Genomic DNA, 24,982 nt, shown 5'->3' with positions numbered 1-24,982 from the left:
GTATCATACCCCTAGACCAACGGACGAAGTATGACAATGAAACATGCTCAGCTCGTAGGCCTGCAATTTAATTAGTTGCATTTAAATAGTCGCTAAATTACTTCTGGAAAAACTCGGATCCGTCCAGGATTTGAACCCGGGACCACTCACATCCGAAGCGAGTATCATACCCCTAGACCAACGGACCATGTATGACCCTGAAACATGCTCAGATCGTAGGCCTACAATTTAATTAGGTGCATTTAAATAGTCGCTAAATTACTTCTGCAAAACTCGACTCCGTCCGGGATTTGAACCCGGGACCACTCGCATCCTAAGCGAGTATCTTACCCCTAGACCAACGGACCCTGTATGACCCTGAAACATGCTCAGATCGTAGGCCTACAATTTAATTAGGTGCATTTAAATAGTCGCTAAATTACTTCTGCAAAACTCGACTCCGTCCGGGATTTGAACCCGGGACCACTCGCATCCTAAGCGAGAATCAAACCCCTAGACCAACGGACCATGTGTGTTACATAACAACCCGCTCAACTTATAGGCCTACCCTGTAGTTAGTTGCATTTAAATAGTCACTAATTGACTTCTGCAAAAACTCGGGTCCGTCCGGGATTTGATCCCGGGACCACTCACGCCCGAAGCGAGTATCATACCCCTAGACCAACGGACGAAGTATGACAGTGAAACATGCTTAGCTCGTAGGTCTGCAATTTAATTAGTTGCATTTAAATAGACGCTAAATTACTTCTGCAAAACTCGTTTCCGTCCAGGATTTGAACCCGGGACCACTCACACCCGAAGCGAGTATCATACCCCTAGACCAACGGACCACGTATGACCCTGAAACATGCTCATCCTGTAGGCCTACCTTGATGTTAGTTGCTTTCAAATATTCACTAAATTACTTCTGCAAAACTCGTTTCCGTCCGGGAATGAACCCGGGACCACTCACACCCTAAGCGAGTATCATACCCTTAGACCAACGGACGAAGTATGACACAGAAACATGCTCAGCTCGTAGGCCTACAATTTAATTAGGTGCATTTAAATAGACGCTAAATTACTACTGCAAAACTCGTTTCCGTCCAGGATTTGAACCCGGGACCACTCACACCCGAAGCGAGTATCATACCCCTAGACCAACGGACCATGTATGACCCTGAAACATGCTCAGCTCGTAGGCCTGCAATTTAATTAGTTGCATTTAAATAGACGCTAAATTACTTCTGCAAAACTCGGTTCCGTCAAGGATTTGAACCCGGGACCACTCACACCCGAAGCGAGTATCATACCCCTACACCAACGGACCATGTATGACCCTGAAACATGCTCATCCCCTAGGCCTACCTTGATGTTAGTTGCGTTTAAATAGTCACTAAATTACTTCTGGTAAAACTCGGGTCCGTCCGGGATTTGAACCCGGGACCTCTCTTACCCTAAGCGAGTACCATACCCTTAGACCAACGGACGAAAAATGACAATGAAACATGCTCAGATCGTAGGCCTACAATTTAATTAGGTGCATTTAAATAGTCGCTAAATTACTTCTGCAAAACTCGACTCCGTCCGGGATTTGAACCCGGGACCACTCGCATCCTAAGCGAGTATCACACCCCTAGACCAACGGACCATGTGTGTTACATAACAACCCGCTCAACTTATAGGCCTACCCTGTAGTTAGTTGCATTTAAATAGTCACTAATTGACTTCTGCAAAAACTCGGGTCCGTCCGGGATTTGATCCCGGGACCACTCACGCCCGAAGCGAGTATCATACCCCTAGACCAACGGACGAAGTATGACAATGAAACATGCTCCGCTCGTAGGCCTGCAATTTAATTAGTTGCATTTAAATAGTCGCTAAATTACTTCTGGAAAAACTCGGATCCGTCCAGGATTTGAACCCGGGACCACTCACATCCGAAGCGAGTATCATACCCCTAGACCAACGGACCATGTATGACCCTGAAACATGCTCAGATCGTAGGCCTACAATTTAATTAGGTGCATTTAAATAGTCGCTAAATTACTTCTGCAAAACTCGACTCCGTCCGGGATTTGAACCCGGGACCACTCGCATCCTAAGCGAGTATCATACCCCTAGACCAACGGACCATGTATGACCCTGAAACATGCTCAGATCGTTGGCCTACAATTTAATTAGGTGCATTTAAATAGTCGCTAAATTACTTCTGCAAAACTCGACTCCGTCCGGGATTTGAACCCGGGACCACTCGCATCCTAAGCGAGTATCAAACCCCTAGACCAACGGACCATGTGTGACCACTCGCATCCTAAGCGAGTATCATACCCCTAGACCAACGGACCATGTATGACCCTGAAACATGCTCAGATCGTAGGCCTACAATTTAATTAGGTGCATTTAAATAGTCGCTAAATTACTTCTGAAAAACTCGACTCCGTCCGGGATTTGAACCCGGGGCCACTCGCATCCTAAGCGAGTATCAAACCCCTAGACCAACGGACCATGTGTGTTACATAAAAACCCGCTCAACTTATAGGTCTACCCTGTAGTTAGTTGCATTTAAATAGTCACTAATTGACTTCTGCAAAAACTCGGGTCCGTCCGGGATTTGATCCCGGGACCACTCACACCCGAAGCGAGTATCATACCCCTAGACCAACGGACGAAGTATGACAATGAAACATGCTTAGCTCGTAGGTCTGCAATTTAATTAGTTGCATTTAAATAGACGCTAAATTACTTCTGCAAAACTCGTTTCCGTCCAGGATTCGAACCCGGGACCACTCACACCCGAAGCGAGTATCATACCCCTAGACCAACGGACCACGTATGACCCTGAAACATGCTCATCCTGTAGACCTACCTTGATGTTAGTTGCGTTCAAATAGTCACTAAATTACTTCTGCAAAACTCGTTTCCGTCCGGGAATGAACCCGGGACCACTCACACCCTAAGCGAGTATCATACCCTTAGACCAACGGACGAAGTATGACACAGAAACATGCTCAGCTCGTAGGCCTACAATTTAATTAGGTGCATTTAAATAGACGCTAAATTACTACTGCAAAACTCGTTTCCGTCCAGGATTTGAACCCGGGACCACTCACACCCGAAGCGAGTATCATACCCCTAGACCAACGGACCATGTATGACCCTGAAACATGCTCAGATCGTAGGCCTACAATTTAATTAGGTGCATTTAAATAGTCGCTAAATTACTTCTGCAAAACTCGACTCCGTCCGGGATTTGAACCCGGGACCACTCGCATCCTAAGCGAGTATCATACCCCTAGACCAACGGACCATGTATGACCCTGAAACATGCTCAGATCGTAGGCCTACAATTTAATTAGGTGCATTTAAATAGTCGCTAAATTACTTCTGCAAAACTCGACTCCGTCCGGGATTTGAACCCGGGACCACTCGCATCCTAAGCGAGTATCAAACCCCTAGACCAACGGACCATGTGTGACCACTCGCATCCTAAGCGAGTATCATACCCCTAGACCAACGGACCATGTATGACCCTGAAACATGCTCAGATCGTAGGCCTACAATTTAATTAGGTGCATTTAAATAGTCGCTAAATTACTTCTGCAAAACTCGACTCCGTCCGGGATTTGAACCCGGGGCCACTCGCATCCTAAGCGAGTATCAAACCCCTAGACCAACGGACCATGTGTGTTACATAACAACCCGCTCAACTTATAGGCCTACCCTGTAGTTAGTTGCATTTAAATAGTCACTAATTGACTTCTGCAAAAACTCGGGTCCGTCCGGGATTTGATCCCGGGACCACTCACACCCGAAGCGAGTATCATACCCCTAGACCAACGGACGAAGTATGACAATGAAACATGCTTAGCTCGTAGGTCTGCAATTTAATTAGTTGCATTTAAATAGACGCTAAATTACTTCTGCAAAACTCGTTTCCGTCCAGGATTCGAACCCGGGACCACTCACACCCGAAGCGAGTATCATACCCCTAGACCAACGGACCACGTATGACCCTGAAACATGCTCATCCTGTAGACCTACCTTGATGTTAGTTGCGTTCAAATAGTCACTAAATTACTTCTGCAAAACTCGTTTCCGTCCGGGAATGAACCCGGGACCACTCACGCCCTAAGCGAGTATCATACCCTTAGACCAACGGACGAAGTATGACACAGAAACATGCTCAGCTCGTAGGCCTACAATTTAATTAGGTGCATTTAAATAGACGCTAAATTACTACTGCAAAACTCGTTTCCGTCCAGGATTTGAACCCGGGACCACTCGCATCCTAAGCGAGTATCATACCCCTAGACCAACGGACCATGTATGACCCTGAAACATGCTCAGATCGTAGGCCTACAATTTAATTAGGTGCATTTAAATAGTCGCTAAATTACTTCTGCAAAACTCGACTCCGTCCGGGATTTGAACCCGGGACCACTCGCATCCTAAGCGAGTATCAAACCCCTAGACCAACGGACCATGTGTGACCACTCGCATCCTAAGCGAGTATCATACCCCTAGACCAACGGACCATGTATGACCCTGAAACATGCTCAGATCGTAGGCCTACAATTTAATTAGGTGCATTTAAATCGTCGCTAAATTACTTCTGCAAAACTCGACTCCGTCCGGGATTTGAACCCGGGACCACTCGCATCCTAAGCGAGTATCAAACCCCTAGACCAACGGACCATGTGTGTTACATAACAACCCGCTCAACTTATAGGCCTACCCTGTAGTTAGTTGCATTTAAATAGTCACTAATTGACTTCTGCAAAAACTCGGGTCCGTCCGGGATTTGATCCCGGGACCACTCACGCCCGAAGCGAGTATCATACCCCTAGACCAACGGACGAAGTATGACAATGAAACATGCTCAGCTCGTAGGCCTGCAATTTAATTAGTTGCATTTAAATAGACGCTAAATTACTTCTGCAAAACTCGTTTCCGTCCAGGATTCGAACCCGGGACCACTCACACCCGAAGCGAGTATCATACCCCTAGACCAACGGACCACGTATGACCCTGAAACATGCTCATCCTGTAGGCCTACCTTGATGTTAGTTGCGTTCAAATAGTCACTAAATTACTTCTGCAAAACTCGTTTCCGTCCGGGAATGAACCCGGGACCACTCACACCCTAAGCGAGTATCATACCCTTAGACCAACGGACGAAGTATGACACAGAAACATGCTCAGCTCGTAGGCCTACAATTTAATTAGGTGCATTTAAATAGACGCTAAATTACTACTGCAAAACTCGTTTCCGTCCAGGATTTGATCCCGGGACCACTCACACCCGAAGCGAGTATCATACCCCTAGACCAACGGACCATGTATGACCCTGAAACATGCTCAGCTCGTATGCCTGCAATTTAATTAGTTGCATTTAAATAGACGCTAAATTACTTCTGCAAAACTCGGTTCCGTCAAGGATTTGAACCCGGGACTACTCACACCCGAAGCGAGTATCATACCCCTACACCAACGGACCATGTATGACCCTGAAACATGCTCATCCCCTAGGCCTACCTTGATGTTAGTTGCGTTTAAATAGTCACTAAATTACTTCTGGTAAAACTCGGGTCCGTCCGGGATTTGAACCCGGGACCTCTCACACCCTAAGCGAGTACCATACCCTTAGACCAACGGACGAAAAATGACAATGAAACATGCTCAGATCGTAGGCCTACAATTTAATTAGGTGCATTTAAATAGTCGCTAAATTACTTCTGCAAAACTCGACTCCGTCCGGGATTTGAACCCGGGACCACTCGCATCCTAAGCGAGTATCACACCCCTAGACCAACGGACCATGTGTGTTACATAACAACCCGCTCAACTTATAGGCCTACCCTGTAGTTAGTTGCATTTAAATAGTCACTAATTGACTTCTGCAAAAACTCAGGTCCGTCCGGGATTTGATCCCGGGACCACTCACGCCCGAAGCGAGTATCATACCCCTAGACCAACGGACGAAGTATGACAATGAAACATGCTCAGCTCGTAGGCCTGCAATTTAATTAGTTGCATTTAAATAGACGCTAAATTACTTCTGCAAAACTCGTTTCCGTCCAGGATTTGAACCCGGGACCACTCACACCCGAAGCGAGTATCATACCCCTAGACCAACGGACCATGTATGACCCTGAAACATGCTCAGCTCGTAGGCCTGCAATTTAACTAGTTGCATTTAAATAGACGTTAAATTACTTCTGCAAAACTCGGTTCCGTCAAGGATTTGAACCCGGGACCACTCACACCCGAAGCGAGTATCATACCCCTAGACCAACGGACCATGTATGACCCTGAAACATGCTCAGATCGTAGGCCTACAATTTAATTAGGTGCATTTAAATAGTCGCTAAATTACTTCTGCAAAACTCGACTCCGTCCGGGATTTGAACCCGGGACCACTCGCATCCTAAGCGAGTATCATACCCCTAGACCAACGGACCATGTATGACCCTGAAACATGCTCAGATCGTAGGCCTACAATTTAATTAGGTGCATTTAAATAGTCGCTAAATTACTTCTGCAAAACTCGACTCCGTCCGGGATTTGAACCCGGGACCACTCGCATCCTAAGCGAGTATCAAACCCCTAGACCAACGGACCATGTGTGACCACTCGCATCCTAAGCGAGTATCATACCCCTAGACCAACGGACCATGTATGATCCTGAAACATGCTCAGATCGTAGGCCTACAATTTAATTAGGTGCATTTAAATAGTCGCTAAATTACTTCTGCAAAACTCGACTCCGTCCGGGATTTGAACCCGGGGCCACTCGCATCCTAAGCGAGTATCAAACCCCTAGACCAACGGACCATGTGTGTTACATAACAACCCGCTCAACTTATAGGCCTACCCTGTAGTTAGTTGCATTTAAATAGTCACTAATTGACTTCTGCAAAAACTCGGGTCCGTCCGGGATTTGATCCCGGGACCACTCACACCCGAAGCGAGTATCATACCCCTAGACCAACGGACGAAGTATGACAATGAAACATGCTTAGCTCGTAGGTCTGCAATTTAATTAGTTGCATTTAAATAGACGCTAAATTACTTCTGCAAAACTCGTTTCCGTCCAGGATTCGAACCCGGGACCACTCACACCCGAAGCGAGTATCATACCCCTAGACCAACGGACCACGTATGACCCTGAAACATGCTCATCCTGTAGACCTACCTTGATGTTAGTTGCGTTCAAATAGTCACTAAATTACTTCTGCAAAACTCGTTTCCGTCCGGGAATGAACCCGGGACCACTCACGCCCTAAGCGAGTATCATACCCTTAGACCAACGGACGAAGTATGACACAGAAACATGCTCAGCTCGTAGGCCTACAATTTAATTAGGTGCATTTAAATAGACGCTAAATTACTACTGCAAAACTCGTTTCCGTCCAGGATTTGAACCCGGGACCACTCGCATCCTAAGCGAGTATCATACCCCTAGACCAACGGACCATGTATGACCCTGAAACATGCTCAGATCGTAGGCCTACAATTTAATTAGGTGCATTTAAATAGTCGCTAAATTACTTCTGCAAAACTCGACTCCGTCCGGGATTTGAACCCGGGACCACTCGCATCCTAAGCGAGTATCAAACCCCTAGACCAACGGACCATGTGTGACCACTCGCATCCTAAGCGAGTATCATACCCCTAGACCAACGGACCATGTATGACCCTGAAACATGCTCAGATCGTAGGCCTACAATTTAATTAGGTGCATTTAAATCGTCGCTAAATTACTTCTGCAAAACTCGACTCCGTCCGGGATTTGAACCCGGGACCACTCGCATCCTAAGCGAGTATCAAACCCCTAGACCAACGGACCATGTGTGTTACATAACAACCCGCTCAACTTATAGGCCTACCCTGTAGTTAGTTGCATTTAAATAGTCACTAATTGACTTCTGCAAAAACTCGGGTCCGTCCGGGATTTGATCCCGGGACCACTCACACCCGAAGCGAGTATCATACCCCTAGACCAACGGACGAAGTATGACAATGAAACATGCTTAGCTCGTAGGTCTGCAATTTAATTAGTTGCATTTAAATAGACGCTAAATTACTTCTGCAAAACTCGTTTCCGTCCAGGATTCGAACCCGGGACCACTCACACCCGAAGCGAGTATCATACCCCTAGACCAACGGACCACGTATGACCCTGAAACATGCTCATCCTGTAGGCCTACCTTGATGTTAGTTGCGTTCAAATAGTCACTAAATTACTTCTGCAAAACTCGTTTCCGTCCGGGAATGAACCCGGGACCACTCACACCCTAAGCGAGTATCATACCCTTAGACCAACGGACGAAGTATGACACAGAAACATGCTCAGCTCGTAGGCCTACAATTTAATTAGGTGCATTTAAATAGACGCTAAATTACTACTGCAAAACTCGTTTCCGTCCAGGATTTGATCCCGGGACCACTCACACCCGAAGCGAGTATCATACCCCTAGACCAACGGACCATGTATGACCCTGAAACATGCTCAGCTCGTATGCCTGCAATTTAATTAGTTGCATTTAAATAGACGCTAAATTACTTCTGCAAAACTCGGTTCCGTCAAGGATTTGAACCCGGGACTACTCACACCCGAAGCGAGTATCATACCCCTACACCAACGGACCATGTATGACCCTGAAACATGCTCATCCCCTAGGCCTACCTTGATGTTAGTTGCGTTTAAATAGTCACTAAATTACTTCTGGTAAAACTCGGGTCCGTCCGGGATTTGAACCCGGGACCTCTCACACCCTAAGCGAGTACCATACCCTTAGACCAACGGACGAAAAATGACAATGAAACATGCTCAGATCGTAGGCCTACAATTTAATTAGGTGCATTTAAATAGTCGCTAAATTACTTCTGCAAAACTCGACTCCGTCCGGGATTTGAACCCGGGACCACTCGCATCCTAAGCGAGTATCACACCCCTAGACCAACGGACCATGTGTGTTACATAACAACCCGCTCAACTTATAGGCCTACCCTGTAGTTAGTTGCATTTAAATAGTCACTAATTGACTTCTGCAAAAACTCAGGTCCGTCCGGGATTTGATCCCGGGACCACTCACGCCCGAAGCGAGTATCATACCCCTAGACCAACGGACGAAGTATGACAATGAAACATGCTCAGCTCGTAGGCCTGCAATTTAATTAGTTGCATTTAAATAGACGCTAAATTACTTCTGCAAAACTCGTTTCCGTCCAGGATTTGAACCCGGGACCACTCACACCCGAAGCGAGTATCATACCCCTAGACCAACGGACCATGTATGACCCTGAAACATGCTCAGCTCGTAGGCCTGCAATTTAACTAGTTGCATTTAAATAGACGTTAAATTACTTCTGCAAAACTCGGTTCCGTCAAGGATTTGAACCCGGGACCACTCACACCCGAAGCGAGTATCATACCCCTAGACCAACGGACCATGTATGACCCTGAAACATGCTCAGATCGTAGGCCTACAATTTAATTAGGTGCATTTAAATAGTCGCTAAATTACTTCTGCAAAACTCGACTCCGTCCGGGATTTGAACCCGGGACCACTCGCATCCTAAGCGAGTATCATACCCCTAGACCAACGGACCATGTATGACCCTGAAACATGCTCAGATCGTAGGCCTACAATTTAATTAGGTGCATTTAAATAGTCGCTAAATTACTTCTGCAAAACTCGACTCCGTCCGGGATTTGAACCCGGGACCACTCGCATCCTAAGCGAGTATCAAACCCCTAGACCAACGGACCATGTGTGACCACTCGCATCCTAAGCGAGTATCATACCCCTAGACCAACGGACCATGTATGACCCTGAAACATGCTCAGATCGTAGGCCTACAATTTAATTAGGTGCATTTAAATCGTCGCTAAATTACTTCTGCAAAACTCGACTCCGTCCGGGATTTGAACCCGGGACCACTCGCATCCTAAGCGAGTATCAAACCCCTAGACCAACGGACCATGTGTGTTACATAACAACCCGCTCAACTTATAGGCCTACCCTGTAGTTAGTTGCATTTAAATAGTCACTAATTGACTTCTGCAAAAACTCGGGTCCGTCCGGGATTTGATCCCGGGACCACTCACGCCCGAAGCGAGTATCATACCCCTAGACCAACGGACGAAGTATGACAATGAAACATGCTCAGCTCGTAGGCCTGCAATTTAATTAGTTGCATTTAAATAGACGCTAAATTACTTCTGCAAAACTCGTTTCCGTCCAGGATTCGAACCCGGGACCACTCACACCCGAAGCGAGTATCATACCCCTAGACCAACGGACCACGTATGACCCTGAAACATGCTCATCCTGTAGGCCTACCTTGATGTTAGTTGCGTTCAAATAGTCACTAAATTACTTCTGCAAAACTCGTTTCCGTCCGGGAATGAACCCGGGACCACTCACACCCTAAGCGAGTATCATACCCTTAGACCAACGGACGAAGTATGACACAGAAACATGCTCAGCTCGTAGGCCTACAATTTAATTAGGTGCATTTAAATAGACGCTAAATTACTACTGCAAAACTCGTTTCCGTCCAGGATTTGATCCCGGGACCACTCACACCCGAAGCGAGTATCATACCCCTAGACCAACGGACCATGTATGACCCTGAAACATGCTCAGCTCGTATGCCTGCAATTTAATTAGTTGCATTTAAATAGACGCTAAATTACTTCTGCAAAACTCGGTTCCGTCAAGGATTTGAACCCGGGACTACTCACACCCGAAGCGAGTATCATACCCCTACACCAACGGACCATGTATGACCCTGAAACATGCTCATCCCCTAGGCCTACCTTGATGTTAGTTGCGTTTAAATAGTCACTAAATTACTTCTGGTAAAACTCGGGTCCGTCCGGGATTTGAACCCGGGACCTCTCACACCCTAAGCGAGTACCATACCCTTAGACCAACGGACGAAAAATGACAATGAAACATGCTCAGATCGTAGGCCTACAATTTAATTAGGTGCATTTAAATAGTCGCTAAATTACTTCTGCAAAACTCGACTCCGTCCGGGATTTGAACCCGGGACCACTCGCATCCTAAGCGAGTATCACACCCCTAGACCAACGGACCATGTGTGTTACATAACAACCCGCTCAACTTATAGGCCTACCCTGTAGTTAGTTGCATTTAAATAGTCACTAATTGACTTCTGCAAAAACTCAGGTCCGTCCGGGATTTGATCCCGGGACCACTCACGCCCGAAGCGAGTATCATACCCCTAGACCAACGGACGAAGTATGACAATGAAACATGCTCAGCTCGTAGGCCTGCAATTTAATTAGTTGCATTTAAATAGACGCTAAATTACTTCTGCAAAACTCGTTTCCGTCCAGGATTTGAACCCGGGACCACTCACACCCGAAGCGAGTATCATACCCCTAGACCAACGGACCATGTATGACCCTGAAACATGCTCAGCTCGTAGGCCTGCAATTTAACTAGTTGCATTTAAATAGACGTTAAATTACTTCTGCAAAACTCGGTTCCGTCAAGGATTTGAACCCGGGACCACTCACACCCGAAGCGAGTATCATACCCCTAGACCAACGGACCATGTATGACCCTGAAACATGCTCATCCCGTAGGCCTACCTTGATGTTAGTTGCGTTTAAATAGTCACTAAATTACTTCTGCAAAACTCGTTTCCGTCCGGGATTTGAACCCGGGACCACTCACACCCTAAGCGAGTATCATACCCTTTGACCAACGGACGAAAAATGACAATGAAACATGCTCAGCTCGTAGGCCTACAATTTAACTAGTTGCATTTAAATAGTCGCTAAATTACTTCTGGAAAAACTCGGGTCCGTCCGTCCAGGATTTGAACCCGGGACCACTCACAGCCTAAGCGCGTATCATACCCTTAGACCAACGGACGAAAAATGACAATGAAACATGCTCAGCTCGTAGGCCTACAATTTAACTAGCTGCATTTAAATAGTCGCTAAATTACTTCTGGAAAAACTCGTTTCCGTCCAGGATTCGAACCCGGGACCACTCACACCCGAAGCGAGAATCATACCCCTAGACCAACGGACCACGTATGACCCTGAAACATGCTCATCCTGTAGGCCTACCTTGATGTTAGTTGCGTTCAAATAGTCACTAAATTACTTCTGCAAAACTCGTTTCCGTCCGGGAATGAACCCGGGACCACTCACACCCTAAGCGAGTATCATACCCTTAGACCAACGGACGAAGTATGACACAGAAACATGCTCAGCTCGTAGGCCTACAATTTATTTAGGTGCATTTAAATAGACGCTAAATTACTACTGCAAAACTCGTTTCCGTCCAGGATTTGTACCCGGGACCACTCACACCCGAAGCGAGTATCATACCCCTAGACCAACGGACCATGTATGACCCTGAAACATGCTCATCCCGTAGGCCTACCTTGATGTTAGTTGCGTTTAAATAGTCACAAAATTACTTCTGCAAAACTCGTTTCCGTCCGGGATTTGAACCCGGGACCACTCACACCCTAAGCGAGTATCATACCCTTTGACCAACGGACGAAAAATGACAATGAAACATGCTCAGCTCGTAGGCCTACAATTTAACTAGTTGCATTTAAATAGTCGCTAAATTACTTCTGGAAAAACTCGGATCCGTCCGGGATTTGAACCCGGGACCACTCACACCCTAAGCGAGTATCATACCCTTAGACCAACGGACGAAGTATGACACAGAAACATGCTCAGCTCGTAGGCCTACAATTTAATTAGGTGCATTTACATAGACGCTAAATTACTTCTGCAAAACTCGTTTCCGTCCAGGATTTGAACCCGGGACCACTCACACCCGAAGCGAGTATCATACCCCTAGACCAACGGACCATGTATGACCCTGAAACATGCTCAGCTCGTAGGCCTGCAATTTAATTAGTTGCATTTAAATAGACGCTAAATTACTTCTGCAAAACTCGACTCCGTCAAGGATTTGAACCCGGGACCACTCACACCCGAAGCGAGTATCATACCCCTACACCAACGGACCATGTATGACCCTGAAACATGCTCATCCCCTAGGCCTACCTTGATGTTAGTTGCGTTTAAATAGTCACTAAATTACTTCTGGTAAAACTCGGGTCCGTCCGGGATTTGAACCCGGGACCTCTCACACCCTAAGCGAGTACCATACCCTTAGACAAACGGACGAAAAATGACAATGAAACATGCTCAGATCGTAGGCCTACAATTTAATTAGGTGCATTTAAATAGTCGCTAAATTACTTCTGCAAAACTCGACTCCGTCCGGGATTTGAACCCGGGACCACTCGCATCCTAAGCGAGTATCACACCCCTAGACCAACGGACCATGTGTGTTACATAACAACCCGCTCAACTTATAGGCCTACCCTGTAGTTAGTTGCATTTAAATAGTCACTAATTGACTTCTGCAAAAACTCAGGTCCGTCCGGGATTTGATCCCGGGACCACTCACGCCCGAAGCGAGTATCATACCCCTAGACCAACGGACGAAGTATGACAATGAAACATGCTCAGCTCGTAGGCCTGCAATTTAATTAGTTGCATTTAAATAGACGCTAAATTACTTCTGCAAAACTCGTTTCCGTCCAGGATTTGAACCCGGGACCACTCACACCCGAAGCGAGTATCATACCCCTAGACCAACGGACCATGTATGACCCTGAAACATGCTCAGCTCGTAGGCCTGCAATTTAATTAGTTGCATTTAAATAGACGCTAAATTACTTCTGCAAAACTCGGTTCCGTCAAGGATTTGAACCCGGGACCACTCACACCCGAAGCGAGTATCATACCCCTAGACCAACGGACCATGTATGACCCTGAAACATGCTCATCCCGTAGGCCTACCTTGATGTTAGTTGCGTTTAAATAGTCACTAAATTACTTCTGCAAAACTCGTTTCCGTCCGGGATTTGAAACCGGGACCACTCACACCCTAAGCGAGTATCATACCCTTTGACCAACGGACGAAAAATGACAATGAAACATGCTCAGCTCGTAGGCCTACAATTTAACTAGTTGCATTTAAATAGTCGCTAAATTACTTCTGGAAAAACTCGGGTCCGTCCGTCCAGGATTTGAACCCGGGACCACTCACACCCTAAGCGCGTATCATACCCTTAGACCAACGGACGAAAAATGACAATGAAACATGTTCAGCTCGTAGGCCTACAATTTAACTAGTTGCATTTAAATAGTCGCTAAATTACTTCTGGAAAAACTCGGATCCGTCCGGGATTTGAACCCGGGACCACTCACACCCTAAGCGAGTATCATACCCTTAGACCAACGGACGAAGTATGACACAGAAACATGCTCAGCTCGTAGGCCTACAATTTAATTAGGTGCATTTAAATAGACGCTAAATTACTTCTGCAAAACTCGTTTCCGTCCAGGATTTGAACCCGGGACCACTCACGCCCGAAGCGAGTATCATACCCCTAGACCAACGGACGAAGTATGACAATGAAACATGCTCAGCTCGTAGGCCTGCAATTTAATTAGTTGCATTTAAATAGACGCTAAATTACTTCTGCAAAACTCGGTTCCGTCAAGGATTTGAACCCGGGACCACTCACACCCAAAGCGAGTATCATACCCCTACACCAACGGACCATGTATGACCCTGAAACATGCTCATCCCCTAGGCCTACCTTGATGTTAGTTGCGTTTAAATAGTCACTAAATTACTTCTGGTAAAACTCGGGTCCGTCCGGGATTTGAACCCGGGACCACTCACACCCTAAGCGAGTACCATACCCTTAGACCAACGGACGAAAAATGACAATAAAACATGCTCAGCTCGTAGGCCTAAAATTTAACTAGTTGCATTTAAATAGTCGCTAAATTACTTCTGGAAAAACTCGGGTCCGTCCGGGATTTGATCCCGGGACCACTCACGCCCGAAGCGAGTATCATACCCCTAGACCAACGGACGAAGTATGACAATGAAACATGCTCAGCTCGTAGGCCTGCAATTTAATTAGTTGCATTTAAATAGACGCTAAATTACTTCTGCAAAACTCGGTTCCGTCAAGGATTTGAACCCGGGACCACTCACACCCAAAGCGAGTATCATACCCCTACACCAACGGACCATGTATGACCCTGAAACATGCTCATCCCCTAGGCCTACCTTGATGTTAGTTGCGTTTAAATAGTCACTAAATTACTTCTGGTAAAACTCGGGTCCGTCCGGGATTTGAACCCGGGACCACTCACACCCTAAGCGAGTACCATACCCTTAGACCAACGGACGAAAAATGACAATAAAACATGCTCAGCTCGTAGGCCTAAAATTTAACTAGTTGCATTTAAATAGTCGCTAAATTACTTCTGGAAAAACTCGGGTCCGTCCGGGATTTGAACCCGGGACCACTCACACCCTAATCGAGTATCATACCCCTAGACCAACGGACGAAGTATGACAATGAAACATGCTCAGCTCGTAGGCCTGCAATTTAATTAGTTGCATTTAAATAGACGCTAAATTACTTCTGCAAAACTCGTTTCCGTCCAGGATTTGAACCCGGGACCACTCACACCTGAAGCGAGTACCATACCCTTAGACCAACGGACGAAATATGACAATAAAACATGCTCAGCTCGTAGGCCTACAATTTAACTAGTTGCATTTAAATAGTCGCTAAATTAATTCTGGAAAAACTCGGGTCCGTCCGGGATTTGATCCCGGGACCACTAACGCCCGAAGCGAGTATCATACTCCTAGACCAACGGACGAAGTATGACACAGAAACATGCTCAGCTCGTAGGCCTACAATTTAATTAGGTGCATTTAAATAGACGCTAAACTACTTCTGCAAAACTAGTTTCCGTCCAGGATTTGATCCCGGGACCACTCACGCCCGAAGCGAGTATCATACCCCTAGACCAACGGACGAAGTATGACAATGAAACATGCTCAGCTCGTAGGCCTGCAATTTAATTAGTTGCATTTAAATAGACGCTAAATTACTTCTGCAAAACTCGGTTCCGTCAAGGATTTGAACCCGGGACCACTCACACCCAAAGCGAGTATCATACCCCTACACCAACGGACCATGTATGACCCTGAAACATGCTCATCCCCTAGGCCTACCTTGATGTTAGTTGCGTTTAAATAGTCACTAAATTACTTCTGGTAAAACTCGGGTCCGTCCGGGATTTGAACCCGGGACCACTCACACCCTAAGCGAGTACCATACCCTTAGACCAACGGACGAAAAATGACAATAAAACATGCTCAGCTCGTAGGCCTACAATTTAACTAGTTGCATTTAATTAGTCGCTAAATTACTTCTGGAAAAACTCGGGTCCGTCCGGGATTTGAACCCGGGACCACTCACACCCTAAGCGAGTATCATACCCCTAGACCAACGGACGAAGTATGACAATGAAACATGCTCAGCTCGTAGGCCTGCAATTTAATTAGTTGCATTTAAATAGACGCTAAATTACTTCTGCAAAACTCGTTTCCGTCCAGGATTTGAACCCGGGACCACTCACACCCGAAGCGAGTATCATACCCCTACACCAACGGACCATGTATGACCCTGAAACATGCTCATCCCCTAGGCCTACCTTGATGTTAGTTGCGTTTAAATAGTCGCTAAATTACTTCTGGAAAAACTCGGGTCCGTCCGGGATTTGATCCCGGGACCACTCACGCCCGAAGCGAGTATCATACCCCTAGACCAACGGACGAAGTATGACACAGAAACATGCTCAGCTCGTAGGCCTACAATTTAATTAGGTGCATTTAAATAGACGCTAAATTACTTCTGCAAAACTCGTTTCCGTCCAGGATTTGAACCCGAGACCACTCACACCCGAAGCGAGTATCATACCCCTAGACCAACGGACCATGTATGACCCTGAAACATGCTCAGCTCGTAGGCCTGCAATTTAATTAGTTGCATTTAAATAGACGCTAAATTACTTCTGCAAAACTCGGTTCCGTCAAGGATTTGAACCCGGGACCACTCACACCCGAAGCGAGTATCATACTCCTAGACCAACGGACCATGTATGACCCTGAAACATGCTCATCCCGTAGGCCTACCTTGATGTTAGTTGCGTTTAAATAGTCACTAAATTACTTCTGCAAAACTCGTTTCCGTCCGGGATTTGAACCCGGGACCACTCACACCCTAAGCGAGTATCATACCCTTTGACCAACGGACGAAATATGACAATGAAACATGCTCAGCTCGTAGGCCTACAATTTAACTAGTTGCATTTAAATAGTCGCTAAATTACTTCTGGAAAAACTCGGGTCCGTCCGTCCAGGATTTGAACCCGGGACCACTCACACCCTAAGCGAGTATCATACCCTTAGACCAACGGACGAAAAATGACAATAAAACATGCTCAGCTCGTAGGCCTACAATTTAACTAGTTGCATTTAAATAGTCGCTAAATTACTTCTGGAAAAACTCGGATCCGTCCGGGATTTGAACCCGGGACCACTCACACCCTAAGCGAGTATCATACCCTTAGACAAACGGACGAAGTGTGACACAGAAACATGCTCAGCTCGTAGGCCTACAATTTAATTAGGTGCATTTAAATAGACGCTAAATTACTTCTGCAAAACTCGGTTCCGTCTAGGATTTGAACCCGGGACCACTCACACCCGAAGCGAGTATCATACCCCTACACCAACGGACCATGTATGACCCTGAAACATGCTCATCCCCTAGGCCTACCTTGATGTTAGTTGCGTTTAAATAGTCACTAAATTACTTCTGGTAAAACTCGGGTCCGTCCGGGATTTGAACCCGGGACCACTCACACCCGAAGCGAGTATCATACCCCTAGACCAACGGACCATGTATGACCCTGAAACATGCTCAGCTCGTAGGCCTGCAATTTAATTAGTTGCATTTAAATAGACGCTAAATTACTTCTGCAAAACTCGGTTCCGTCAAGGATTTGAACCCGGGACCACTCACACCCGAAGCGAGTATCATACCCCTACAACAACGGACCATGTATGACCCTGAAACATGCTCATCCCCTAGGCCTACCTTGATGTTAGTTGCGTTTAAATAGTCACTAAATTACTTCTGGTAGAACTCGGGTCCGTCCGGGATTTGAACCCGGGACCGCTCACACCCTAAGCGAGTACCATACCCTTAGACCAACGGACGAAAAATGACAACAAAACATGCTCAGCTCGTAGGCCTACAATTTAACTAGTTGCATTTAAATAGTCGCTAAATTACTTCTGGAAAAACTCGGGTCCGTCCGGGATTTGATCCCGGGACCACTCACGCCCGAAGCGAGTATCATACCCCTAGACCAACGGACGAAGTATGACAATGAAACATGCTCAGCTCGTAGGCCTGCAATTTAATTAGTTGCATTTAAATAGACGCTAAATTACTTCTGCAAAACTCGTTTCCGTCCAGGATTTGAACCCGGGACCACTCACACCCGAAGCGAGTACCATACCCTTAGACCAACGGACGAAAAATGACAATAAAACATGCTCAGCTCGTAGGCCTACAATTTAACTAGTTGCATTTAAATAGTCGCTAAATTACTTCTGGAAAAACTCGGATCCGTCCGGGATTTGAACCCGGGACCACTCACACCCTAAGCGAGTATCATACCCTTAGACAAACGGACGAAGTGTGACACAGAAACATGCTCAGCTCGTAGGCCCACAATTTAATTAGGTGCATTTAAATAGACGCTAAATTACTTCTGCAAAACTCGGTTCCGTCAAGGATTTGAACCCGGGACCACTCACACCCGAAGCGAGTATCATACCCCTACACCAACGGACCATGTATGACCCTGAAACATGCTCATCCCCTAGGCCTACCTTGATGTTAGTTGCGTTTAAATAGTCACTAAATTACTTCTGGTAAAACTCGGGTCCGTCCGGGATTTGAACCCGGGACCACTCACACCCTAAGCGAGTACCATACCCTTAGACCAACGGACGAAAAATGACAATAAAACATGCTCAGCTCGTAGGCCTAAAATTTAACTAGTTGCATTTAAATAGTCGCTAAATTACTTCTGGAAAAACTCGGGTCCGTCCGGGATTTGATCCCGGGACCACTAACGCCCGAAGCGAGTATCATACTCCTAGACCAACGGACGAAGTATGACACAGAAACATGCTCAGCTCGTAGGCCTACAATTTAATTAGGTGCATTTAAATAGACGCTAAATTACTTCTGCAAAACTAGTTTCCGTCCAGGATTTGAACCCGGGACCACTCACACCCGAAGCGAGTATCATACCCCTACACCAACGGACCATGTATGACCCTGAAACATGCTCATCCCCTAGGCCTACCTTGATGTTAGTTGCGTTTAAATAGTCACTAAATTACTTCTGGTAAAACTCGGGTCCGTCCGGGATTTGAACCCGGGTCCACTCACACCCTAAGCGAGTACCATATCCTTAGACCAACGGACGAAAAATGACAATAAAACATGCTCAGCTCGTAGGCCTACAATTTAACTAGTTGCATTTAAATAGTCGCTAAATTACTTCTGGAAAAACTCGGGTCCGTCCGGGATTTGATCCCGGGACCACTCACGCCCGAAGCGAGTATCATACCCCTAGACCAACGGACGAAGTATGACAATGAAACATGCTCAGCTCGTAGGCCTGCAATTTAATTAGTTGCATTTAAATAGACGCTAAATTACTTCTGCAAAACTCGTTTCCGTCCAGGATTTGAACCCGGGACCACTCACACCCGAAGCGAGTACCATACCCTTAGACCAACGGACGAAATATGACAATAAAACATGCTCAGCTCGTAGGCCTACAATTTAACTAGTTGCATTTAAATAGTCGCTAAATTAATTCTGGAAAAACTCGGGTCCGTCCGGGATTTGATCCCGGGACCACTAACGCCCGAAGCGAGTATCATACTCCTAGACCAACGGACGAAGTATGACACAGAAACATGCTCAGCTCGTAGGCCTACAATTTAATTAGGTGCATTTAAATAGACGCTAAATTACTTCTGCAAAACTAGTTTCCGTCCAGGATTTGAACCCGGGACCACTCACACCCGAAGCGAGTATCATACCCCTACACCAACGGACCATGTATGACCCTGAAACATGCTCATCCCCTGGGCCTACCTTGATGTTAGTTGCGTTTAAATAGTCACTAAATTACTTCTGGTAAAACTCGGGTCCGTCCGGGATTTGAACCCGGGTCCACTCACACCCTAAGCGAGTACCATATCCTTAGACCAACGGACGAAAAATGACAATAAAACATGCTCAGCTCGTAGGCCTACAATTTAACTAGTTGCATTTAAATAGTCGCTAAATTACTTCTGGAAAAACTCGGGTCCGTCCGGGATTTGATCCCGGGACCACTCACGCCCGAAGCGAGTATCATACCCCTAGACCAACGGACGAAGTATGACAATGAAACATACTCAGCTCGTAGGCCTGCAATTTAATTAGTTGCATTTAAATAGACGCTAAATTACTTCTGCAAAACTCGGTTCCGTCAAGGATTTGAACCCGGGACCACTCACACCCAAAGCGAGTATCATACCCCTACACCAACGGACCATGTATGACCCTGAAACATGCTCATCCCCTAGGCCTACCTTGATGTAAGTTGCGTTTAAATAGTCACTAAATTACATCTGGTAAAACTCGGGTCCGTCCGGGATTTGAACCCGGGACCACTCACACCCTAAGCGAGTACCATACCCTTAGACCAACGGACGAAAAATGACAATAAAACATGCTCAGCTCGTAGGCCTACAATTTAACTAGTTGCATTTAATTAGTCGCTAAATTACTTCTGGAAAAACTCGGGTCCGTCCGGGATTTGAACCCGGGACCACTCACACCCTAAGCGAGTATCATACCCTTAGACCAACGGACGAAGTATGACACAGAAACATGCTCAGCTCGTAGGCCTACAATTTAATTAGGTGCATTTACATAGACGCTAAATTACTTCTGCAAAACTAGTTTCCGTCCAGGATTTGAACCCGGGACCACTCACACCCGAAGCGAGTATCATACCCCTAGACCAACGGACCATGTATGACCCTGAAACATGCTCAGCTCGTAGGCCTGCAATTTAATTAGTTGCATTTAAATAGACGCTAAATTACTTCTGCAAAACTCGGTTCCGTCAAGGATTTGAACCCGGGACCACTCACACCCGAAGCGAGTATCATACCCCTACACCAACGGACCATGTATGACCCTGAAACATGCTCATCCCCTAGGCCTACCTTGATGTTCGTTGCGTTTAAATAGTCACTAAATTACTTCTGGTAAAACTCGGGTCCGTCCGGGATTTGAACCCGGGACCACTCACACCCTAAGCGAGTACCATACCCTTAGACCAACGGACGAAAAATGACAATAAAACATGCTCAGCTCGTAGGCCTACAATTTAACTAGTTGCATTTAAATAGTCGCTAAATTACTTCTGGAAAAACTCGGGTCCGTCCGGGATTTGATCCCGGGACCACTCACGCCCGAAGCGAGTATCATACCCCTAGACCAACGGACGAAGTATGACAATGAAACATGCTCAGCTCGTAGGCCTGCAATTTAATTAGTTGCATTTAAATAGACGCTAAATTACTTCTGCAAAACTCGTTTCCAACCCAGGATTTGAACCCGGGACCACTCACACCCGAAGCGAGTACCATACCCTTAGACCAACGGACGAAAAATGACAATAAAACATGCTCAGCTCGTAGGCCTACAATTTAACTAGTTGCATTTAAATAGTCGCTAAATTACTTCTGGAAAAACTCGGATCCGTCCGGGATTTGAACCCGGGACCACTCACACCGTAAGCGAGTATCATACCCTTAGACCAACGGACGAAGTATGACAATGAAACATGCTCAGCTCGTAGGCCTGCAATTTAATTAGTTGCATTTAAATAGACGCTAAATTACTTCTGCAAAACTCGGTTCCGTCAAGGATTTGAACCCGGGACCACTCACACCCGAAGCGAGTATCATACCCCTACACCAACGGACCATGTATGACCCTGAAACTAGCTCATCCCCTAGGCCTACCTTGATGTTAGTTGCGTTTAAATAGTCACTAAATTACTTCTGGTAAAACTCGGGTCCGTCCGGGATTTGAACCCGGGACCACTCACACCCTAAGCGAGTACCATACCCTTAGACCAACGGACGAAAAATGACAATAAAACATGCTCAGCTCGTAGGCCTACAATTTAACTAGTTGCATTTAAATAGTCGCTAAATTTCTTCTGGAAAAACTCGGGTCCGTCCGGGACTTGAACCCGGGACCACTCACACCCTAAGCGAGTATCATACCCCTAGACCAACGGACGAAGTATGACAATGAAACATGCTCAGCTCGTAGGCCTCCAATTTAATTAGTTGCATTTAAATAGACGCTAAATTACTTCTGCAAAACTCGTTTCCTTCCAGGATTTGAACCCGGGACCACTCACACCCGAAGCGAGTACCATACCCTTAGACCAACGGACGAAAAATGATAATAAAACATGCTCAGCTCGTAGGCCTACAATTTAACTAGTTGCATTTAAATAGTCGCTAAATTACTTCTGGAAAAACTCGGGTCCGTCCGGGATTTGAACCCGGGACCACTCACACCCTAAGCGAGTATCATACCCTTAGACCAACGGACGAAAAATGACAATGAAACATGCTCAGCTCGTAGGCCTACAATTTAATTAGGTGCATTTAAATAGTCGCTAAATTACATCTGCAAAAGTCGGCTTCCTCCGGGATTTGAACCCGGGACCACTCGCACCCTAAGCGAGTATCGTACCCCTAGACCAACGGACCATGTGTGTTACATAACAACCCGCTCAACTTATAGGCCTACCCTGTAGTTAGTTGCATTTAAATAGTCACTAATTCACTTCTGCAAAAACTCGGGTCCGTGCGGGATTTTATCCCGGGACCACTCACGCCCGAAGCGAGTATCATACCCCTAGACCAACGGACGAAGTATGACAATAAAACATGCTCAGATGGTAGGCCTGCAATTTAATTAGTTGCATTTAAATAGACGCTAAATTACTTCTGCAAAACTCGGTTCCGTCAAGAATTTGAACCCGGGACCACTCACACCCGAAGCGAGTATCATACCCCTACACCAACGGACCATGTATGACCGTGAAACATGCTCATCCCCTAGGCCTACCTTGATGTTAGTTGCGTTTAAATAGTCACTAAATTACTTCTGGTAAAACTCGGGTCCGTCCGGGATTTGAACCCGGGACCACTCACACCCTAAGCGAGTACCATACCCTTAGACCAACGGACGAAAAATGACAATAAAACATGCTCAGCTCGTAGGCCTACAATTTAACTAGTTGCATTTAAATAGTCGCTAAATTACTTCTGGAAAAACTCGGGTCCGTCCGGGACTTGAACCCGGGACCACTCACACCCTAAGCGAGTATCATACCCCTAGACCAACGGACGAAGTATGACAATGAAACATGCTCAGCTCGTAGGCCTGCAATTTAATTAGTTGCATTTAAATAGACGCTAAATTACTTCTGCAAAACTCGGTTCCGTCAAGGATTTGAACCCGGGACCACTCACACCCGAAGCGAGTATCATACCCCTACACCAACGGACCATGTATGACCCTGAAACATGCTCATCCCCTAGGCCTACCTTGATGTTAGTTGCGTTTAAATAGTCACTAAATTACTTCTGGTAAAACTCGGGTCCGTCCGGGATTTGAACCCGGGACCACTCACACCCTAAGCGAGTACCATACCCTTAGACCAACGGACGAAAAATGACAATAAAACATGCTCAGCTCGTAGGCCTATAATTTAACTAGTTGCATTTAAATAGTCGCTAAATTACTTCTGGAAAAACTCGGGTCCGTCCGGGATTTGATCCCGGGACCACTCAAACCCGAAGCGAGTATCATACCCCTAGACCAACGGACGAAGTATGACAATGAAACATGCTCAGCTCGTAGGCCTGCAATTTAATTAGTTGCATTTAAATAGACGCTAAATTACTTCTGCAAAACTCGGTTCCGTCAAGGATTTGAACCCGGGACCACTCACACCCGAAGCGAGTATCATACCCCTACACCAACGGACCATGTATGACCCTGAAACTAGCTCATCCCCTAGGCCTACCTTGATGTTAGTTGCGTTTAAATAGTCACTAAATTACTTCTGGTAAAACTCGGGTACGTCCGGGATTTGAACCCGGGACCACTCACACCCTAAGCGAGTACCATACCCTTAGACCAACGGACGAAAAATGACAATAAAACATGCTCAGCTCGTAGGCCTACAATTTAACTAGTTGCATTTAAATAGTCGCTAAATTACTTCTGGAAAAACTCGGGTCCGTCCGGGACTTGAACCCGGGACCACTCACACCCTAAGCGAGTATCATACCCCTAGACCAACGGACGAAGTATGACAATGAAACATGCTCAGCTCGTAGGCCTGCAATTTAATTAGTTGCATTTAAATAGACGCTAAATTACTTCTGCAAAACTCGTTTCCGTCCAGGATTTGAACCCGGGACCACTCACACCCGAAGCGAGTACCATACCCTTAGACCAACGGACCATGTATGACCCTGAAACATGCTCATCCCCTAGGCCTACCTTGATGTTAGTTGCGTTTAAATAGTCACTAAATTACTTCTGGTAAAACTCGGGTCCGTCCGGGATTTGAACCCGGGACCACTCACACCCTAAGCGAGTACCATACCCTTAGACCAACGGACGAAAAATGACAATAAAACATGCTCAGCTCGTAGGCCTATAATTTAACTAGTTGCATTTAAATAGTCGCTAAATTACTTCTTGAAAAACTCGGGTCCGTCCGGGATTTGATCCCGGGACCACTCAAACCCGAAGCGAGTATCATACCCCTAGACCAACGGACGAAGTATGACAATGAAACATGCTCAGCTCGTAGGTCTGCAATTTAATTAGTTGCATTTAAATAGAC

General features: G+C 46.2%; 25 non-coding genes across 25 annotated transcripts; all 25 read right to left on the bottom strand.

The window, feature by feature from the left end:
* Positions 1-115: 115 nt before the first annotated feature.
* On the bottom strand, positions 116-187 carry TRNAP-CGG (transfer RNA proline (anticodon CGG)). The gene has a single exon. It is a non-coding gene; the product is annotated as a tRNA-Pro (tRNA).
* An 87-nt stretch (positions 188-274) lies between these two features.
* On the bottom strand, positions 275-347 carry TRNAP-AGG (transfer RNA proline (anticodon AGG)). The gene has a single exon. It is a non-coding gene; the product is annotated as a tRNA-Pro (tRNA).
* Positions 348-434: 87 nt separating this feature from the next.
* On the bottom strand, positions 435-507 carry TRNAP-AGG (transfer RNA proline (anticodon AGG)). Its single transcript has one exon. It is a non-coding gene; the product is annotated as a tRNA-Pro (tRNA).
* Positions 508-1,882: 1,375 nt separating this feature from the next.
* On the bottom strand, positions 1,883-1,954 carry TRNAP-CGG (transfer RNA proline (anticodon CGG)). Its single transcript has one exon. It is a non-coding gene; the product is annotated as a tRNA-Pro (tRNA).
* Positions 1,955-2,041: 87 nt separating this feature from the next.
* TRNAP-AGG (transfer RNA proline (anticodon AGG)) lies at positions 2,042-2,114 on the bottom strand. Its single transcript has one exon. It is a non-coding gene; the product is annotated as a tRNA-Pro (tRNA).
* An 87-nt stretch (positions 2,115-2,201) lies between these two features.
* On the bottom strand, positions 2,202-2,274 carry TRNAP-AGG (transfer RNA proline (anticodon AGG)). Its single transcript has one exon. It is a non-coding gene; the product is annotated as a tRNA-Pro (tRNA).
* Positions 2,275-2,414: 140 nt separating this feature from the next.
* Positions 2,415-2,487, bottom strand: TRNAP-AGG (transfer RNA proline (anticodon AGG)). Its single transcript has one exon. It is a non-coding gene; the product is annotated as a tRNA-Pro (tRNA).
* A 729-nt stretch (positions 2,488-3,216) lies between these two features.
* On the bottom strand, positions 3,217-3,289 carry TRNAP-AGG (transfer RNA proline (anticodon AGG)). Its single transcript has one exon. It is a non-coding gene; the product is annotated as a tRNA-Pro (tRNA).
* Positions 3,290-3,376: 87 nt separating this feature from the next.
* On the bottom strand, positions 3,377-3,449 carry TRNAP-AGG (transfer RNA proline (anticodon AGG)). Its single transcript has one exon. It is a non-coding gene; the product is annotated as a tRNA-Pro (tRNA).
* A 140-nt stretch (positions 3,450-3,589) lies between these two features.
* Positions 3,590-3,662, bottom strand: TRNAP-AGG (transfer RNA proline (anticodon AGG)). The gene has a single exon. It is a non-coding gene; the product is annotated as a tRNA-Pro (tRNA).
* Positions 3,663-4,391: 729 nt separating this feature from the next.
* TRNAP-AGG (transfer RNA proline (anticodon AGG)) lies at positions 4,392-4,464 on the bottom strand. The gene has a single exon. It is a non-coding gene; the product is annotated as a tRNA-Pro (tRNA).
* Positions 4,465-4,604: 140 nt separating this feature from the next.
* On the bottom strand, positions 4,605-4,677 carry TRNAP-AGG (transfer RNA proline (anticodon AGG)). The gene has a single exon. It is a non-coding gene; the product is annotated as a tRNA-Pro (tRNA).
* Positions 4,678-6,370: 1,693 nt separating this feature from the next.
* Positions 6,371-6,443, bottom strand: TRNAP-AGG (transfer RNA proline (anticodon AGG)). Its single transcript has one exon. It is a non-coding gene; the product is annotated as a tRNA-Pro (tRNA).
* Positions 6,444-6,530: 87 nt separating this feature from the next.
* TRNAP-AGG (transfer RNA proline (anticodon AGG)) lies at positions 6,531-6,603 on the bottom strand. Its single transcript has one exon. It is a non-coding gene; the product is annotated as a tRNA-Pro (tRNA).
* A 140-nt stretch (positions 6,604-6,743) lies between these two features.
* On the bottom strand, positions 6,744-6,816 carry TRNAP-AGG (transfer RNA proline (anticodon AGG)). The gene has a single exon. It is a non-coding gene; the product is annotated as a tRNA-Pro (tRNA).
* A 729-nt stretch (positions 6,817-7,545) lies between these two features.
* Positions 7,546-7,618, bottom strand: TRNAP-AGG (transfer RNA proline (anticodon AGG)). The gene has a single exon. It is a non-coding gene; the product is annotated as a tRNA-Pro (tRNA).
* Positions 7,619-7,758: 140 nt separating this feature from the next.
* TRNAP-AGG (transfer RNA proline (anticodon AGG)) lies at positions 7,759-7,831 on the bottom strand. The gene has a single exon. It is a non-coding gene; the product is annotated as a tRNA-Pro (tRNA).
* Positions 7,832-9,524: 1,693 nt separating this feature from the next.
* On the bottom strand, positions 9,525-9,597 carry TRNAP-AGG (transfer RNA proline (anticodon AGG)). The gene has a single exon. It is a non-coding gene; the product is annotated as a tRNA-Pro (tRNA).
* An 87-nt stretch (positions 9,598-9,684) lies between these two features.
* Positions 9,685-9,757, bottom strand: TRNAP-AGG (transfer RNA proline (anticodon AGG)). The gene has a single exon. It is a non-coding gene; the product is annotated as a tRNA-Pro (tRNA).
* Positions 9,758-9,897: 140 nt separating this feature from the next.
* On the bottom strand, positions 9,898-9,970 carry TRNAP-AGG (transfer RNA proline (anticodon AGG)). Its single transcript has one exon. It is a non-coding gene; the product is annotated as a tRNA-Pro (tRNA).
* Positions 9,971-16,325: 6,355 nt separating this feature from the next.
* On the bottom strand, positions 16,326-16,399 carry TRNAP-AGG (transfer RNA proline (anticodon AGG)). Its single transcript has one exon. It is a non-coding gene; the product is annotated as a tRNA-Pro (tRNA).
* Positions 16,400-17,775: 1,376 nt separating this feature from the next.
* On the bottom strand, positions 17,776-17,847 carry TRNAP-CGG (transfer RNA proline (anticodon CGG)). Its single transcript has one exon. It is a non-coding gene; the product is annotated as a tRNA-Pro (tRNA).
* A 4,424-nt stretch (positions 17,848-22,271) lies between these two features.
* TRNAP-AGG (transfer RNA proline (anticodon AGG)) lies at positions 22,272-22,345 on the bottom strand. Its single transcript has one exon. It is a non-coding gene; the product is annotated as a tRNA-Pro (tRNA).
* A 1,052-nt stretch (positions 22,346-23,397) lies between these two features.
* On the bottom strand, positions 23,398-23,471 carry TRNAP-AGG (transfer RNA proline (anticodon AGG)). Its single transcript has one exon. It is a non-coding gene; the product is annotated as a tRNA-Pro (tRNA).
* An 890-nt stretch (positions 23,472-24,361) lies between these two features.
* On the bottom strand, positions 24,362-24,435 carry TRNAP-AGG (transfer RNA proline (anticodon AGG)). Its single transcript has one exon. It is a non-coding gene; the product is annotated as a tRNA-Pro (tRNA).
* Between the last annotated feature and the right edge of the window lie 547 nt (positions 24,436-24,982).

The sequence above is a fragment of the Phalangium opilio genome, unplaced genomic scaffold (genome assembly GCF_054372755.1).
Source record: "Phalangium opilio isolate 3A_F unplaced genomic scaffold, DU_Popi_V2 ptg000090l_1, whole genome shotgun sequence".
Taxonomy (NCBI): Eukaryota; Metazoa; Arthropoda; class Arachnida; order Opiliones; family Phalangiidae; genus Phalangium; species Phalangium opilio.
The sequence above is the reverse complement of the archived record's forward strand: the minus strand, read 5'-3'. Positions and strand labels throughout refer to the sequence as shown.